The following is a 6,000-nucleotide window of genomic DNA, read 5'->3' on the forward strand; positions in this document are numbered from 1 at the left end:
CGCAACAAGTTGGTTAGTAGTGTTAATTCACTTTGTTAGGATTTACTCTGTTAGGATTTAGTGTTAACTGAAATAGAAAACTACATTTATTAGTACTTTTAATTTTTCTTTATTTGTTTTGTGTTCTGTTATGTTAACTCAAATTTTAGACTTAATTTTTCTTTCATTTGATTTGTAGTTTGGACGAAGACATTTGGGAAGTAAGGATCCATTTTGATGCATGAGAACCATTGGAGAGGAAGTTGTCCAGTTCAGATATTACTTATCTGAACTTGGTGGCACTGATGGAAACACAAGGATTTCATGGATATGATTGTTTGTATCACATTTCAAATCCATCTTTAGGAGAGAAAGGGCTGGATTTGGTAGATTGTAACTCTGAATTGCAGATGGTAAAGAGTACTCTAAAGAGGAACATTGGAGATGATACTTTGGTGCTTAATATGCTAGCTAGGGCTTGTCCATCACCTGTTAGTGAATTTGTGAGGCAAGAATGTGATGAGAAAGAATGTGATGATCAAGAATGTGATGGGCAACAATGTGAATAGAGACAATGTGATGAGCAAGAATTGTCCACTATTGTGTACAAGGAGCATGTTTTGTTTGATCTGAGTGAGACTCTTGTCTTTGTTGTTGATCAGCATGGAGTAGTGTTTGAAAGTCAGGGTAGCAGCTCTACTAGAGCTCATCTTCCTGTTGCTTGCACACAAGAAGCAAGAATGTGAATGACAAGTTGAAATGTGTTTTGGAAGAAGAAGAAGAAGAGGGATATAAATATGATGTATATGAGGACAATGATGGCGATTTAACGATGGAAGAGGGAAAGAGATAGAGAGAGCAAGAAGTACTAGAGGAAGAGAAAGAATTAGATGATGAACAATCAGAGGAGGAAGAAGTGCTGCATTATAAGGGTGACACTGAAGTTGAGGAGCCATTTGAGGTAGAGGAAGATAACACATTGGGATCAAAAGAAGAAAAAAATGTAAACAAGAAGCAGAAGCTGCCAGTTAGAAGAGGACCAACAACAAGGTCACATTCCAGTAAGTTACCAGAGGTTGAACATGATTACAAACCTTCATCACATGAAGAAGAGAAGGGTTTACTGAAGGAGAGTGATGATGATGGTTTTGAGCCACTCTCATTTGTCCCACGAAAGAAAAGGAAGAGTAGGGCAAAGAAGAGGCCTGCTAGAAAGTGGTACAATGAGAAAATGTGCCAACGACATGAACTAACTATGTCTAAAGTTGTGTTTTAGGGATCGTCATCAATTCAGAGAAGCTTTGTTGAATTTACACATCACTCAGAGCAGGAATTTCAAGTATCACAGAATTAAGATTAGAGGATAATTGTTCAGTGTAGAGAAAAACAATGCCAGTTCTTTATGGTGGCAACAGTTATAAAAGGGGAGAAAACCTTTGTAATTAAGAAGATGAGACTAAGTGGCTAGCACACTTGCCCTACTAGTATTGAAACCACCAGGGTGAGTGCTAAGTGGCTAGCACACAAATATGAGCACCTCTTCAGATCTGATCCAATTACCAGCATTCAGACTATAATTGATGCATGCATGGAAAAATATGGTGTAGATGTGCTCAAGTACATGGCATATAGGGCAAAGAACATAGCTATTGAAGCTGTTTTAGGAGATCACAAGTTGCAATATCCTAGGCTTAGAGACTATGCTCAGACTGTCATGGACACAAACCTTGGGAGTAGAGTAATAGTCGCAACAGTTACTCCAATACCAACTGAAAAAATTCCCCACCCAGGCCCAGGATTTCATGCAATGTTCTTTTGCATCAATGGAGCAAGGGAGGGGTTTCTCAAGGGGTGCAGGCCATTCATTGGTTAGTTTCTGAACCTTGTGCACCACTTACATATTGTATCTCATTTGAATGTATTTAATTTCTTGAAATGTTGATTATTCAGGTGTTGATGGATGCTTTATTAAGCTCACTACTGATGCTCAACTACTTGCTTCCACTGGTAGAGATGGCAACAACAATATATATCCACTGGCATTTGGCATAGTTGGACAAGAGGACACACCTAGTTGGTGTTGGTTTCTACACCAACTCAAAATTTTCCTAGGGGGAGAAGTGGGACAGTTTGGACCATATACTATAATGTCAGATAGACAAAAGGTATGTGTATGCACAATGTTTACAATGGCTTGCAACACTTCAATTTGTTATCTATCTTCTAGCTTGTAGCTTAGACTTGTTAAATTATGTGTATCACGGGTTATTGAATGCAGTGAATGTTGTGTTTCCAAACTGCAACCAAAGATTTTGCCTTTGACATATATATGCAAATTTCTAGACTGCTGGGTTTAGGGGGGAAGATCTTAAGAAGTGCATGTTTAATGCTAGCTATGCCTACAATGAACACAAATTTAATATTGCAATGATGGATCTCAGAGCTGAAAGTGAGTAAGCTTGGCAGTGGCTTAGTGCAATACCAAAAAAACACGGGCAAGGCATGCATTTGACACAAACTGCAAGACTGACTTGGTAGTGAACAACTTGTGTGAGGTGTTCAACAAGTACATTCTAGATGTTAGGAGAAAACCTATCAGGACAATGTGTGATGGGATAAAAGATAAGCAGATGGTGAGGTGGCACAAGAACAGAGAGAGTGGAAAGATAGCAAGATGGAGGATAACACCTCATTACAGTGAGAAGCTATAGATTGAGAAGGAAGGTCCAAATACTGCAAGATAATACAAGCCGGGGTGAACTTGTGACAAGTTACAAGTGGGCAGCAAACACATGCTGTCAACCTGGAACTTCAGACTTGAGGATGCAGGAAGTGGAACCTTACTGGCATCCCATGCAAATATGCCATCTCTGCAATAAACAAGGATAAAAGGTTTCCAAAGGATTTTGTCAACACATTCTTCAAGAAACAATTTTATTTGATAGCTTATGAACCAATGATCTTTCCTGTTCCTTGTGAGCATCATTGGACAAGGACCCCTGGTCCAGATATAGAACCACCTGCCTTTGAATTGAAGACAGGAAGAAAGAAAGAAAAGAGGATCAAGGGAAAATTTGAAGTACCAAAGCCAAAAGACAGTTCAAGAATGGGGACTATAACATGTGAAAATTGTGGTCTTCAAGGGCATAGGTACACAAGTTGTCTGAAATAGTTGAAGCCTGAGCTAGCTTTGAGGAAGAACAAACATGTGGTAATAATGTTTCACCTTGAAGTATGCTAATTTTGACTTTGTTGTATATTTCTTTCCTTCAAGTATTATTTATTGTTTTCCCTGTGTATGCAAGGCTACTCCAAGCAACTCACAACCAAGAGCTATTGGTCATGCTCCCACAACACCATCACAACCAAGAGATGCTGCTGGTAGAGGAGGAGCCGGGAGAGGTGCTGGCAAAGGAGGAGCTGGCAGATGAGGAGCTGGCAGAGGTGCTGGCATAGGAGGAGCTGGCAGAGGAGGAGATGGCAGGGGTGCTGGCAGAGGACGAGGTGGCAGAGGTGCTCCAAGGACATTCACTGTCCCTAGGCAATCTGCTGCCTCCACTTCTGGTGTTATTCCTACTCATGGTACACACACTCGATGTTTGGCCTACTTCACTGCTACTGGTGCTGGAAGATCTGGCATGTAATGTTCAACTAGAGTTTGTTGTTATTCTGGTCATGGTACAATGAGATGTAATGCTACAAAGTGATGTTGAATTGATGCTATAGTTTGTTGTTATTTTGGTTCATGCTACATTGAGATGTAATGCTACAAAGTGATGTTGAACTTGATGGTGTTGTTTATGGACTTGATGCTACAATGTGTTGTTTTGGTTCATGTGTACATGATTTCATGCCTCTGTTGTTTAAAGAAACCTCACAATTAACAATTCAAAATTAACATGGACCTCACAATTCACAATTCAAATTTAACATAAACCTCACAGTTGGCATAAACCTCATCAATTTAGAAATACATAGTGGATTTCAAAGGCTTAGTTCAACATACTAGAACCATGGTTCACAAATACATAGTGGAGTTCAAATGCTTAAATTCATCCTTTGTGAGCAAAGGATGCATAGCACCATCAATAGATACATAAACAACCAGAGTCTTAGATGCCCATACATTACACAACCATAGTAAATTAGGTAGGTCACTGCACAACCATCCTACCCAAAAGGTCAACAATGCCCACTACTCTCATATTCATCTTGTTCAATTATGTAAGATGGCCAGGATGCACTTGAGTTTTAGCTTGAGCTCTTCCTCTCCTTTCATCAGCTCAGCAATCTGAAGCTCCAGCTGTCCCCTCTCTTCATTGTGAACTTCCTTTCCTTTTAGTAGATCAACAATCTAAAACTTCAACTCCAGCTTCTCTCGGGTAAGCTTCTCCTCAGACTTTGTGAGCTCTGCATTCTTCAACTCCAATTTCTCCATGGCTTCACTGTGCACTTGCTTCTCTTTCATATACTTCGACTTCAAGTTCTGGATGACAACAGCTTGAGCTCTTGTCAGGTTAACCAGGAGTTGATATTTGTCATTTAGACGCTTGTGATTTTCATCTTTCTTTGCCATCTGTCCTTTCATATCAGCAACCACTTCACTTCTGCATTGCTGCTGATAGATTAGGTTAGATTGCAGATAACTGAAATCAATAACCCTTTCCTCCTGGAAATCAATCAGATCATGCACACCTTTAACTAACTTGTCATAGTTGGCATCCAGATTATTCTTCTCTTCTGTTAGATGGTGAATAGTTAGAGCACTCTCAAGATTATGAATCACCCTACCATTCTTGGTATCTTCAACCATTGCTCAAAGCTTCAACAATTCATTTTGCATTGTTATGTGCCACTCCTGATCAATCCATTCAACAAAACCACAATTATCACCTTCCTGCAATTAAAGATCAAATTCAACCATTACAACGTAAGTACATCAATTACTCTGCTATTCAAAAATTCTACTATTACAGCATAAGTACATCAATTACTCTAACAACAACTATAGTTATCAAATTATGCACTTTTTGTACAACAAGAAGAGCTCTAAAATTCTGTTGTTCTTTGGTCAACAGCAAGAGCATATGAAACTGGCATCAAGGACACTATCATTTCTTCACAGTAAACAAACAATATAACTTATCAACTAAGAAATAAACTTATAGCCTCTGCACATGCTAAGAACCTTCTCCATATGTTTGTGCCTTCAAATGCAACATGCCTCATTGATGCATTGCCGTGCTTATCACAAAACACCATGATATCAAGCTCAAGACCATGGTAATCCGTGTCCTCAACTGAAGCTGGAACCTGAACAAGCTAAAACACATCACTCCACTGCCAAAGGATGAGGAACAAACCAAATCAAAATAAATCCCCAAGTAAAAAGGTACCTAAACAGAAAAATCCCCAAATGTTCTAACCCTAACCCTAACCCTAGATCGAATGAGCTCACTTGGTAAATCCCGTCGGTGGAGGAGTTGGAGGAGTGCATGTACGGGAGGGTCGACTAGTCGTCGCTGCTCTCATCCTCAAAAACCATGGCGGCGGCGCGCTGCTACGGGTGTGTGGCACTCGGGAACGTCGGTGGGGAGAGTGATAGGGTGAGGAGGAGGGGAGAGGCCGGCTGGGGTAAGAGAGCGACCGTGTTGGGCTCGTCCTAGTTAGCGCGAGGGCATGAGCCGGTTGGCCACCATGGCACCCGATGGGTGGGACCGACGGGTTAGTTTGAGCATCAATACGTATAAAACACGAGTTTAGACTTATTTGCAACGTCCTGGCACAATGTTGGTACTGACATGAAAAAAATAGGAATATTGGTACCAACCTGCACGTACTGCCCCAATTGTGGTACTTATGTGTAATTAACTCTATTTCAGAAGTTGTTTTTAGTACACGTTGCACAAGTTAGCGTTTACTACTTCCTCCTTTCTAGAGTAATTTCATTCTATATTCGGTAGCATATACTTTGTAATCTACTTTTTTTATTTTATCTCATCTTTAGAGCATCTCCAACAG

The sequence above is a fragment of the Hordeum vulgare genome, chromosome 7H, assembly GCF_904849725.1.
Source record: "Hordeum vulgare subsp. vulgare chromosome 7H, MorexV3_pseudomolecules_assembly, whole genome shotgun sequence".
In the NCBI taxonomy this organism is placed as follows: domain Eukaryota; kingdom Viridiplantae; phylum Streptophyta; class Magnoliopsida; order Poales; family Poaceae; genus Hordeum; species Hordeum vulgare.